Below are 13,646 nucleotides of genomic sequence, written 5' to 3'. Positions count from 1 at the left end.
GTGAGATGTGCTCAGGCTGATGCAGGCCTCGTGCGAGGCTAAATCTGGCCCTTCCCCTACTCACCACGCCATGTGACCGACTGTTTACTACTGTCTCGGCAAAGCTTATTATTCCACCAACCCCTGATTATCAACCAAACCACACAATGTGGCTGGCAGGTCCATTCGGAAGAAAAGCATTCCTGCCACAGCCATGGCCTAGCTTTTGTGTCCTTTAGTTCACCTGTGCTATTGTCAACAACTCTGGGCCTCCTGGGAAACCGGGATTCAAACAATATCTTTAAAGGAGCCTATCTTTTTAAGTAAAGAAAACCACTGTCCCGGAAACAACACAGACACGATAACAAGATTAAAAAAATATATTGACATACTAATGGATTATAGAATCGTACTCCTGAAACCTATATAATTTCATTAACCAATGTCACCCCAACAAAGTCAATAAAAAAGAAAAAAATATATTGACACACATCTACCAGCGGAGAAGTGCTGTCCATGACCTAGAACCTTCTCATATGAACGCCAGGAAAGGGTTTAGAGCAGTGGTTCTCAACCTTCCTAATGCCGCGACCCTTTAATACAGTTCCTCATGTTGTGCTGACCCCCAATTTCATTGTTACAAGTTGAACATAATTAAAGCATAGTGATTAATCACAAAAACAATATGTAATTATATATGTGTTTTCCGATGGTTTTAGGCGACCCCTGTGAAAGGGTCGTTCGACCCCCAAAGGGGTTGCGACCCACAGGTTGAGAACCGCTGGTTTAGAGTCTCTGTGTCTTCCGGGCTCCAGCCGCTTGGTCGGAGCCCACACTTGACTTGCCAAATGAGGTTCCATGAAGCCTGGGGTGTACATAATATTTACATTAGCACTCCTCCCTCCCCCTATAGAAATTGTCCCCCAAGCCCAGCATTAAGGAAAGAGCATGGCGGGGGCAGGGGTGGGCGTGGGGGGGAACCAAGGATTGCCACCTTCATTTCTCATTAGTCCTGAAGGGGTTAAGCTTTCCAAAAGGCTGATTCCCAACACTTGGAGCTGGCTCTCCCTAGCAACTTCTCAAAATAGAAATGTGAAGGGCTTTCTGTTTTCTTGCATCTCAAGGCCCAGTCCTGGCTCTCCCGTCTAATCTTCTGATGTCGGGTCACCACAAACAAGGGGCAGGGTGCGGGTAGGGGTTCAAGGACAGTTAACTCTCAATTATTTGGCAGCTGATTATCAAGGGGGTGGTTTGTACTCCACCTCCCTGGCCAATGCACTTCTCCATGGTATCCAACTACAAATAGTTTTCCTTCCTGTAGTTCTTTTTATTTTATTTTTTAAGATTTTTAATTGATTTTTAGTGAGAGAGGAAGGGAGAGAAACACAGATGAGAAACATAGATCGGCTGCCTCTTGCACGTCCCCTACCGGGGACGGAGCCCACAACCTGGACATGTGCACTGACCGGGAATTGAACCTCTCTGTGCACAGGATGATGCCCAACCCACTGAGCCACACCAGCGAGGGCTCCTTTCTGTGGTTCTGACAAAAAGAACCAGCAGCAAGGCAGCTAAAGCTAACATGGCAGCTAAAATAAGACTTGCAGAGCATTGGGGAGTGTACGCTACCCCCAGTGACAGGCTTACTGACAGTCTACGTTCTGATGCATTCTGGTCTTCACTGTGATTTTCAAAATGTTTTAATCCATGATCCCTTTTACTTGATTCTTTTGTGCCATTGTTGTTTTCTTTTTCAAAGAAATGTAAACGGCCTCGTTGGAATACTAACCCAGTGATACTTCTTTCCTCAGGGGTTCTCACCCTTCCTAGGCCTCTGCCCTGCTCTCACACAGCACGTGCCCCCCAAGAACATCGCCAGTGACACCACGGTGGCTCCCGGAGGCTACTTGGCCCTGACTCTGCCCCTCCCTGCCTTCCCTGAGAATTATGGTAATCACTGATGGCCTAAAACAGAGAGAGAGAGAAACCACAAGAAATACTTATACAAGAAATCCGCCAATGAACTACCGGCTGGTTCTTTAACATTAATGACTGCAAACATGTCTTAAAAACCTAGTAAGTGCCAGACCCCAGGCTGGAGATCCCTTATATACCATCTCATTTAATGCTCCCAGCTACCCTGCCAAAGGCCCAGAGAAGTTAGGGAGTTTGAGTTCCTCGGCTCGCGCCTGGCTCTAGTAGATAAACAACTCAAGGATCTGGACTTAGCTCACCCCGTGTTGTTGGTGAGCCTGGCCCTGCCTGTTTGCCTCTTCCAACCGTTCATCTCCACATCTGTAAAATAAAAACGTTGAAACTCCCCTCTTCTCAGAGTTCAAAGCTCACAGATAAGATGCATAAAAGACTCCACGCTGATCTCCATAGCTATTGCCCATGTTTTTGGTGACATCTATAATAATAAAAGAGTAAATATGCTAATTAGACCAGACAGCGAATGACCTTCTGGATGACCTTCCAGACAAAGCCAGAGTTGCGAGGGCCTCTAGTACTAAATAAATCATTGCTTAATCATAGCACATGAAATATACATGTGTTAAAAACAAAAAACCTCGCCTCTCCTCACTTCCATCCTCTGAGAGTGCCCAGGCATAACCGAGCTTTGCCACGAAAGCTGAGTGTCCTGGATAAAGCACGAGAACACTACCCTCTCCTCCAATAGGCAAACCCCCATCCTGGGAGGGGAGCAGATCCAGTGCAGAACTCCCTCCCTCTTCCCCCACGAGCCGCACGAAAACTCCGGAGAGTGGGAGTAGCATCACGTGACCGCGTCAATGAACACGCTGGAGCCAGCCTGTTACACACCAAGGGATGGAAAGCAGGGTTCCCCTCGGATCCGACCGGGGCTCCGGGCAGGGGGGCTCGCCCCGTGGCATCCGAGGGCCTGACTGTAAGAACCGGACAGGAGGGGTGTGTGGCAGAGGAAGGGGAACACAGCGCCGAAATCAGTTTAGACTCCCGCAGTGGTTCTCCACCTTCTGGCCCTTTAAATACAGTTCCTCATGTGGTGACCCGACCATCAAATTATTTTCGTTGCTACTTCATAGCTGTAATGTTGCTACTGATATGAATCGTCATGTAAATATCTGATATGCAGGATGGTCTTAGGCGACCCCTGTGAAAGGGTCCTTCGACCGCCAAAGGGGTCGCGACCCACAGGTTGAGGACCGCTGGTTTAGAGGATGCCAAGGATTGTGGTCCTCGGGTTGTTTCGAATGAGTCTTTAAACGGGTCTGGAAAGGTAGAAAGGAAAGAAAAAAAAAAAAAAGCAGGGCATGCTTCAGATTGCAACGTCGCTGGCTGCTCGGGGCAGAGAAGCCCATCCGTAGGGAGGGGACCCAGGGGCGCAGCCAGCAGCAGGGCCGGGCGGCAGCTGTGGGCGCGCGCAGGGGAGACAGCAGTCCGTGTTGGGGTCGCGGTGGGGCGGGGGCCGGGGACTCGCAGGGGCCAATACACACACGAGACGTCCGCGCTGAAAGCCCTCTGGGCCAGGGCCCAGCGACAGCCCGACAAGCCAACAAGCCGGGGGCAGGGTCTCTTTGTTGGCGGGAGGTTCAGATTGGACGCGGGACACTCAATGGGCCCAGCCAGGGCCGAGGGCAAGCGTGCGCAGCCGAGGGAAGGAAGCGACCAGGAGCTGGAGGCAAGAGCCAGTCCCCGACACCCCCTCGGAAGGGATTCCCCCAGGCCCTTCCCTGGGTGCAGACCCCAGACTCCAATGGCCTGGGCCAAGAATACAGAGGAGGCGGAAGGCGGCGCCCACGCCCCCTTGCTCCCTGGCTTCGGGCCTCGGGCCTTCTGGTACTTACCCGGGCCCGGGGGTCTGTCCTCCTCGCCTGCGTCCACTCCACTCCCCTCCCTGCCCCCTCCTCACTTCGCGTCCCCTCCTCCAAGGGCCGCAGCCATGTCTGTTACTGGCAACTCTAAGGGGGCTTGGCTCCCTTCTCCGGCAACGGAGACGCCATTCGCCAGCTAAAGTCCTGGGCGCCCATTGGTCAGAATTAGAGATGGGCGGGGATTCTTGGCTTCTCATTGGCTGCGCCGCACGCCAGGCTGTAGCTGCAACCGCCCCTTTGGGAGCCTGGCGGAACTAAGTGCCCAGGGATGCCCGCGGGAGAGCAGGCAGCCACTGTGCATCTTTGGGCGTATCCCCGAGGCGTTCACTGGTTCAGAGGCCCTGACCAGCGGCGAGGGCACAGCTTCCGCCTCCATTGGTGTGCCCTCGGAGTTATTCCCTGCCCCCAGCCCGCCTGACTTTTTGTCTTTTTTAAATAAGGCCCTTGGAGAGGGCCCCGGCCTCCTACTTCTAACCTTCCTCCTTGTTGCTGGAACAAATGCCTAGAGACACTCTGCTCAGAGACCTTGGAGCGAGTCCCTAAGGGGCTAATTCTGCGTCCAAACTAAAGCTGGCGAATCGAAGGTAATACTGCCGTTCTCCCCTCAAAAGGGAAAAAGCAAGTTAAAATTTTTTCCCCTAGATAATTAGAGAAATTGCCTAGGAGACCTCTCCTGGGAAAACAAAGCCAGCCTGTGTCAGTATTTACTTCTGTTTTCCCAGAGATCCAAGTCTGGAGATTTGTTTGTTTTGTGTGGTTTTTTTTTTTTTTTTTTAATCTGTTTATAAAATTGGAAGAAGGTCATGTGGCTCTGAGAAATAAGAGTCCTTTCCCCCTCAGTGAATTTAATTATGTAGTTAAAAACCTCTCTTCCCAGCTGGACAAGAAGGTGCCATTTGAGTACCTACTCTTGTATGTTTGAACTCTTTTAGCTGTTGCCTAAAACACTGGTAGAATCGTGTCACTGTCCTGCACGCAAAAATCCTCTGCTGTTTGTTTCTGCAAATGGCAAAGTCCATACCTCTCTGTCATTGAAAGTCCTCCTAAATCAACTCAGACTTCGCTCCAGGTTTAACTCCCCACAGGCTAAACTATCCTGCAGCCACATAGATTCACCACCATCCCCTAAATCCGTGATTTTCAACCTTTTTCATCTCATGACAGATAAACTAATTACTACAATTCTGTGGCACACCAAAAAAAGATATTTTTGCCAATTTGACCAACAACAACAAAAAAGATAGGCATAATTTTGATTCATTCACACCAGACGGCTATTGTTGTGTTGGCTGTTGTCATTTTTTTACTTGACAATCTAAGGAGAAAAAGGTCGGTGCCCTGACTAAATAGTCAGATATTGCATTTTTAAAAATATGTTTTTATTGATTTCAGATAGGAATGGAGATGAAAGAAAGATAGAAACGCCAATGACAGAATCATTGATCAGCTGCCTCCTGCATGCCCCCTACTGGAGACTGAGCCTGCAACCAAGGGCATCTGCCCTGACTGGATCCGAACCATGACTTCCCGGTTCACAGGTAGACACTCAACCACTGAGCCACACCGGTGGGTCAGGTATTGCATGTTTTAAAAAATTCTTGTGGCACACCAGCTGAAAAGTGCTGTCCTAAATGCATCTGGGACCCTCCCACTTTCGTTCCTTTGCCCAAGAGGTTCCCTGTGCTTTGAAGGTTCTTTCCTACTTAACGGATGGTCGTTGGCACCAATTCAACACCAATAAGAATCCCCAATTTGGGGTGTGGTAAAGAAGGACACTTTATTCGGGCAAAACAGCTCAATTGTGATCCAGCAAGGCTGTGAGGCAGCCCTGGGCCAGGCCCCTCTCTGGCTGGACAGCTCTGCTGTGCTCCTCTGCCCCACTTTGGGGTGGTGGGCTCCCTGCTGGCCTGTGCTGGTCTGCTCTGCTCTGGAGAGACATCTTTGGTGTCTCAGTTCAGCCAGGGAAAAGCACCTTTATTCTTCCATGGAAAGGGAAAGTGCACTCCCAGAGCAAGAGGAGAACTGACTTAGGCAGATGGTCCCTGATTGGCCCATTCTCATGCAAATGAGGACTCCAGATCCTCACAGTTTGATGGATCCAAAAGGCACTATCCTGATTGGTTGGAATAGAGCTGCTCTGATTGGTCAGTGAAGAGGTTGATAGATCTATAGCTGCACAGCTCTGATTGGATGGGGAGAGCCCAGTCCTAATATTTGAAGTAGGATTCCAGGAACTCCTTTATAGAAGTGGCTCAGATGGCAGAAACAAAGTGCACATATATGCAAAACCCATGGACACAGACAATTGGTGGTGAGGGCAGGGGGCAGGGGCAAGCTAGAAGGGTCAATGGGGGAAAAAGGGACATATGTAATATTTTCAACAATACAGATTTTTAAATAAATAAATAAAAATCTAAAGAAACAAAAACAATGTATCTGGCACACAGTCGGTGCCTGATAAATGTTTGCTGAATAAATGAGTTGGTACCCAATTATCCTCTCTGTCTAGCAACTTCAGTTGCTCTCTTTTCATTGGATCTTTCCCCTAGCTCTGTGGTCGGCAAACTGTGGCTCGCGAGCCACACGCGGCTCTTTGGCCCCTTGAGTGTGGCTCTTCCACAAAATACCATATGCGGGTGCATGTACGATGTGATTGAAACTTCACGGCCCATGCACAGAAGTCGGTTTTCGGCCTGGGCGAATCTATTTTGAAGAAGTACTATTGGATATTTTGCTCTGTTGACTAATGAGTCTGCCGACCACTGCCCTAGCTGAATAAACAGTTCTCATCTCTCTTAAAACAGAAGATGGAGGAGGGGGTGGGCTAGAGGGAAAAGAGAAGATGGGGAGAAGGAGGAGGAGAAGGCCTTCAGCGTTAAGTGGTCTGACCTATGTGACACTTTCTGCCATGTAGCTAATGAACCATCCATCCAGTGGCTCTCTCCCGCTCTGTGATGTTATGTCACTGTTACACTAGCCAGTGTAGTAACACCCAGGACTTCACCTTAGCTGTCACAGTCCATAGAGAATCACTGCTTCATTCCTTTAGTGCCACTGTGGAATATTTAAGAGATTTAGCTGAAAAGCTCAATGTCACTCAACTTTAAGAAAGATGTCACAAAGTTGTTAAACCAGCCTGGAATGAACCCCTTCAGAAGTGACCGATCACACCATACTGATGGTGTTGGCTTACCTCCCAATGGGTCAGCACAGATTTACTGAGTACGCTGGATGCCAAAACCGAGAGGGTCCCTGCCCTCCAGTCAGTATGCTAGTAGAGGAGACAAGATCTTAAACAAATAATTACATCATTGGTGTGTGAAGTGCTGCAAACCAGCATCTCTCCTTGCATCCTGGTGACTGCATCTTGGGTGGCTTAGAAAGGCTTTCCTGAAGAAGTGATGTTTCAGCTGAAATTGGAAGTTAGCCAAGCAAAGGGAATGAGGACAAACATTGCAGGTGGAGGGGGCAGTGAGTGCAAAGGCCCTGGGGAAGGAGGGTAGGCGACTGAGGAACGAAAGGGGATTCCTACGCAACTGGAACAGGAAAGGGGAAGCGTGCAGTATGAGGAGCAAAGCTGGAGCACTCAGAGGCAGCTCATGCGGTGTCTTCTGCACCAGGTTAAGAGATTTGAACTTGCCCGGCTGGTGTGGCTCAGTGGTTGAGCGACAGTCTAAGAACCAGAAGGTCACGGGTTTGATTCCCAGTCAGGGCACATGCCCGGGTTGCAGGCTCGATCTCCAGAATGGGGCGTGCAGGAGGCAGCCGATCGATGATTCTCTCTCATCATTGATGTTTCTCTTTCTCTCCCTCTCTGAAATCAATAAAAATATATTTTTTAAACTATATTTTTATTGATTTTTTACAGAGAGGAAGGGAGAGGGATAGAGAGTTAGAAACATTGATGAGAGAGAAACATCGACCAGCTGCCTCCTGCACACCTCCTACTGGGGATGTGCCTGCAACCAAGGTATATGCCCTTGACCAGAATCGAACCTGGGACCCTTTAGTCCACAGGCCGACGCTCTATCCACCAAGCCAAACTGGTTTTGGCAATAAAAATATATATATATATTTTAATTTTTAAAAAAAATATATTTTATTGATTTTCCACAGAGAAGAAGGGAGAGGGACAGAAAGTCAGAAACATCGATGAGAGAGATCGATCAGCTGCCTCCTGCACGCCCCACAGTGAGGACGTGCCCGCAACCAAGGTACATGCCCCTGACCGGAATCGAACCCGGGACCCTTGAATCCGCAGGCCGACGCTCTATCCACTGAGCCAAACCGGTTCGGCAATAAAAATATATTTTTAAAAAGACTTTTGAGGGCATAAAAAAACTCTTGGAGGGTTTTAAGCTTCAGAGTGACCTGATCTGACTGGCATTTGTACAAATCCTCAGTTTGGCTGCTGAGTAGAGAATGGATTGCAGAGAAGCAAGAACAGTTTTGAGAAGCCCAGAGAAGAGGCTGGACAGTAATTTGAGCAACACAGCCCCTGTGCTGAGGTGGTAGCAGCCTGGTTGGCAAGACACAGGCATGTTCGAGAGAGATTTCGCCGGTAGACTGGGCCAGAGTTAGTGATTCACGGGACTAAAGTTCAAGGACAAAGAGGGAGGAATGGCTCCTCATTTCTACAGCCTGGGTCTCTCCTGGTGTCGGTTACAAGAACAAAGCGCCTCTGTTCAGCTCCAGGTGCCTCAAAAAGGCCCGTTTAGAGCAAAGTACTAAGCCAAGCAGAAAACATACTTGTGTGTTTCTAAGGCCTCCCTTTATCTAGATGGAGATAGGAGAGGTGAGTCAGAAAACGTGCGTAACTCCGCAGGGCTGCTTGGCATTTCTGAACAGGGAGTGACACGCTGACGCGCATCCAAGCAGCAGCAAGCTTCTCCCCTCCCACCCAGCACCCCTGGCCTAGGACCGCCTTTCCGCCTCATCATTTGTTGAAAGGTGGCAGGGTGAACTGGTGATTGTGTAAGGTCCCCGGGGGGCTGAAATTCTTTGAACACGGCTGAGATTGACATCACAATTCGAGTTAGAGTCCCTTGCCAGAAATCTCCGCGTCAGGACCCACATTGTTCGAATGGCTGATAAGTATGGATCGTTGTTTCAGACCACTTGCAGGCTCTTGGAAAGGATGGACCGAATGATCAGAGCGTGTGACCGTTTACACAAGAAGAAACCAAATGTCCGGAATTGTATTTTGGGGGGAAAGTTTCTATCTCACTAGTAAGGAAAGACCATTAAATTAAAACGAACACAGGTGCCACTTTTTACCTATTCAGCTAGATAAAATAATAAAATGTAACAATGCCAAGGCTGTGGTTTGCATAAACTCATACATTTATACATTATTTTTTATTACAATGTACATGATTACAATATCTTTTTAAAAATATATTTTTATTGATTTCAGAGAGGAATGAATGGAGAGGAAGAGAGAGATAGAAACACCAGTGATGAGAGAGAATCATTGATCGGCTGCCTCCTGCATGCCCCACACTGGGGATCAAGCCTGAAACCCAGACATGTGCCCTGGCCGGGAATCGAACCGTGACCTCCTGGTTCATAGGTTGACACTCAACCACTGAGCCACACCAGTTGGGCTATTACAATATCTTTGCTGGGCAATCTGACAGCAGGAAATAATGACCATGAAATGATCAATTGTGTCGGGGGGTGAGTACACCTTAAACTTACAAACTCACACAATGTTATATGCCAATTAGATCTCAATTCAAAAAGGGGGGGGGGGCTGGCTGATTTGGCTCAGTGGATAGATCGTCAGCCTGCGGACTGAAGGGTCCAGGGTTTGATTCTGGTCAAGGGCACATGCCCGGGTTGTGGGCTCAATCCCCAGTGGGAGGCGTGCAGGAGGCAGCCCATCAATGATTCTCATCATAGATGTTTCTATCTATCTCCCTCTCCCTTCCTCTCTGAAACCAATAAAAATACATATTTTTTTTTAAAAAAAGGGTGGGCAGAGAAAGAATAAGCTAAGCTATTGTAAGGGTTATCTGCGAGGGGCATGGTAGAGCTTGGAGCAGAGTATAGATATGGGGGTCACAGAGGATTGCCAGATGGCAGGTATCTCAAAAGAAGGCGTTTTCACGAGGGAGGAAGACGATGATATGGAAATAGGCACAAAGCAAGGAACAGCGTGCTGCTGCCTCCCAACCCCAGCGACTTGGTTTGGGAGAGGTGCTCCCTCCACTCACGAGCTGCAGGGAGCGAGGCCTCTTCCTGGAAAGGGTGTCCTTGGAAGGCGCTCAGGCTGTTGGAGATTTTCCTCACAAAGAAGCAAGGCTTCACGATAGCACAGGAGGAAGGTTCGGAGGAAGACGGAGGTGGAGGCGATGGCCCGGAAGCTGTGAAAGAGGGGTCAGTGGCCGGGGCGGCATTTGGGGTGATGATGGAGGATCCGGGCACAGGAGTCCTGGTGAAACGATCTGAGCCGTCGGCAGGAGCCTTTCCTCTCAGCTGTGAGTGGTATTTGCAGACGCCGCTCCTCCTGTATCTGCAGCCGGTGAAGTCTCACGGACGAGGGCCTCTTCTCGAGCCCTTTGAGGACCCACTCCAGAGGTCCTGAGGACTTGGTTGTAAATCCTGAGAACAAGGCAACCCTGACACCGGCTGGTCCTCCTGGAGCAGTGCTGACACAGGGCGCACAGCTCCCCAGCACAAGCTGAGCGCCTGGCTGCCTCCCCTCGGCGAAATTCAAGTCTCTGGGTGACAATACGCGTGGGGAGAGGAAGCGGGTGGCAGGGGTGTCCTTTGAAGATGCTGAGGCTGTTGGTGATTTTCCTCAGCTCAGGATCCGACCTCGCTTTGTTAAGAATAGTCCCAAATGGGAACCGCTCCAGTGTCCACAGGAGAATGGCGAGACAGACGCTGGTACATCCATACAAGGGCGCACCACGCAGCAGTAAAAAGAAATGAGCCGTGGACACACAGCCCGGTGTGAATGCATTCCGCAGACATGAGGCTGCTGGGAAGGAGTCGGGCATAAAAGGTTACAACGTGTGATGCCATTCACGTGAACTAGGACGGGGATGGGGGCGGTGAGGACTGACTTCACAGGGGCATGAGGGAGACTGCAGGGGGAGAAGGACATGTCTCTTCTTGATTAGCATGAGAGCTACAGAGGTTTACATATTTATCAAAACTCATCCCACTGTACACCTAAAATGTGCATGTTTGAGTGTATTTAAATCGCACCTCAATACGACCTATCTCTTCTTTCTCAACTGGGAGCGATTTGGCCCCAGGGTCATCTAGGGATGTCTGGAGACATTTTTTTTTGTTGTCCTAACCGGGGGCCACTATTGGCCTCTAGTGGGTAGAGGCCCGAAATGTTGCTCACCCCGGACAGTGCACAGAACAGACCTCCACACCAAAGAATTGTCTGGTGCCAAATGCCGGTGATGCCAAGGCTGAGAAAGAGCAAAGAGCAGAGAGGAGGACTGAGCCATGCGGAGGGAGGTCCGGAGCCTGAGCTGTGCAAATGGCCGAGGCACTTTAAGGGAAAAAAGTTCCCTGATACGGATTTAAAGTCGCTCGTGTTTCTACAATGCAGTACATTCTTGCATCTCCCCAACCCCCCGACCCTCCCTAAAAACATCTGCCATGTATAGATGCCTGCGTGAGTGGTTGGATTCGTAAAAAGTAAGGGGCAGAGGTATGTTTCACATCTCGGTCGGTGGCTGTTGGATAAGGAACGACACCAGCGGGATTGTGGGAGAATCCTGTTCAGCTGGGAACCAGAAGCAACCATGAGAACGTCAGCTCCTGCGGAGAATTCTCCCGAATGGGATTTCCCTTAGTGTCGTCTGGATCGGAAAAGACCAAGGAAGTCCCCCGCTGTAGCTACCCTACATTCCCCTGCTGTCACTCGGGAAGCTGCCTGCCTCTAGGACTGCGTGAGGCAGCCAGCTTCCTCCCCGTGCAGCGGAACCTTCGCGGATCTGTAGAGGGGGACATGTCGCTGCAACAGGATGGAGAACAGTAAAGAGACAGTGAAACATCCTGCAGAGCAGTGCCCTTTGTCAGTAAACAGTCAGGACACGGAGGATGACAGACACGCTTCCTGGAACATACACAGCGCCTCTTGGCTCGCTCCTCTCCCTCTCAGAAAGGCTTTCTTCTGCTGGCTTCTGGGTCGCCACTCTCCTGGTCTCGCCCATCCTGCTGGTTACTCCTGCTCCATCCCTTTTGCTAGCTCCCTCCCTGACCAGTCAGTCCCTCTGTGGGAGTGGGGAGGGCCTCCTCTCTCCTCTGCTAGTCTCTCTAGGTGGCCAAATCCGGTCCTATGGTCCTGAATACCATAGACATGCTGGTGACGCCCACATATCTATCTCCCTGTCATTTCTATAATATCTTATTGGTTACACAAGGCAGCCCTATTCAGTGTAGGAGGGGACCACTCAGGAATTTAATGCCGAGAGGCAGGGATCATTGGGAACCTAGGTGGCTGGCTGTCACAAGACCCTACGTAATTTGATCCCCACCCATATTTCCCACTTTGTTTCCTACCACTGCGGCCCTTGCTGCTCATCATGTTCCAGCCACGCTGGCCTTTCTTTCTCTCCAATACGCCTAGTATGCCCCTGCCTCAGGACCTTTGCACTCGCTATTCCCTCCGCCAGAATGCCCCTGCCCAGGAGGTTTTCATAATCAGAATGTCCCCTTCTCTCAGAGGTCCCCTCTGAACCCCAGCCTAGCATGCCCCCTGTCACTACCATCCCAGCTCCTTTTTTCAAAGTCCTGATCTCTGCTATATTCTCTTGTTTACTTGTTCATCGTCCATCTCCTCCACTCGGACAGAAGCTGCATTTGAACAGGAAATTGTATCTATTTTGGTCACTGCTGTCTTCCCAGCACTGAGAACAGTGCCTGGCACATACTCAGAGGCTTTGACAAATGAGTGAACGGAGGCTTTCCAAGGTCTCATGAAGTTCCCCGCAAGAGTATCCACCCATCTCCGGATTCATGCTTGCTTTCTTTTTTAACTGATTTGAGAAAGAGAGGTTGATTTGTTGTTCCACTTATCTATGCATTCATTGGTTGATTCTTGTATGTGCCCTGTCCAGGGATCAAACCCCAAACCTTGGCATATCGACAGTGCTCTAACCCACTGAGCTACCCAGCCAGGGCTGGATTCATGCTTCCTAAGCACCATTCTGATTCATCTTTTTGAGGTCCTCAAAACCAGCTAGGGAACATCTGGGAGACATGTGACTAATAATAATTATCAGTAATAGGTAAGCTTTCGGTAGGGTTTACTATATTCAATGCACTGATCTAAGTGCTTTACATAATACTGCCTCAAAATAACCCTATAAGAATAGAAGTATTACCATTCCCATTTCACAGGGGAGAAAAATGAAGCCCAGAGGGTCCAAGTAACTTGACACCGGGTCACGCTGCTAAAATATGGAAGAGCAGGATTCAAGCCAGGAGGTCTGGTCCATTGACCAGGTTTTTTTGATGGAGGAGTTTGGTTTTGTTTTTTGTTGTGGTTCCCTGACCAGGAATTGAACCAGTGACCTTTTGATGCATGGGATGACACCCAACCAACCGAGCCCCACCAGCCAGGGCTGTTTGTTGTTGTTTTTTAATGGTGATGCTGAGATATAATTCACACACCACACAATTCATCTATGTAAAGTGTATCGTTCAATGGCTTTTAGTATATTCGCAAAGTTGTGCAACCATCACCACAACCAGTTATAGAACTTTTTAGCACCCCACAAAGAAACCCTGTATTCCCTAGCGGTCACTTCCATTTGTCCCCAACCCCCTCCCTCAGCCTGT

The sequence above is a fragment of the Myotis nattereri genome, assembly GCF_964212035.1.
Source record: "Myotis nattereri genome assembly, chromosome: 16".
NCBI lineage: Eukaryota > Metazoa > Chordata > Mammalia > Chiroptera > Vespertilionidae > Myotis > Myotis nattereri.
The sequence above is the reverse complement of the archived record's forward strand: the minus strand, read 5'-3'. Positions refer to the sequence as shown.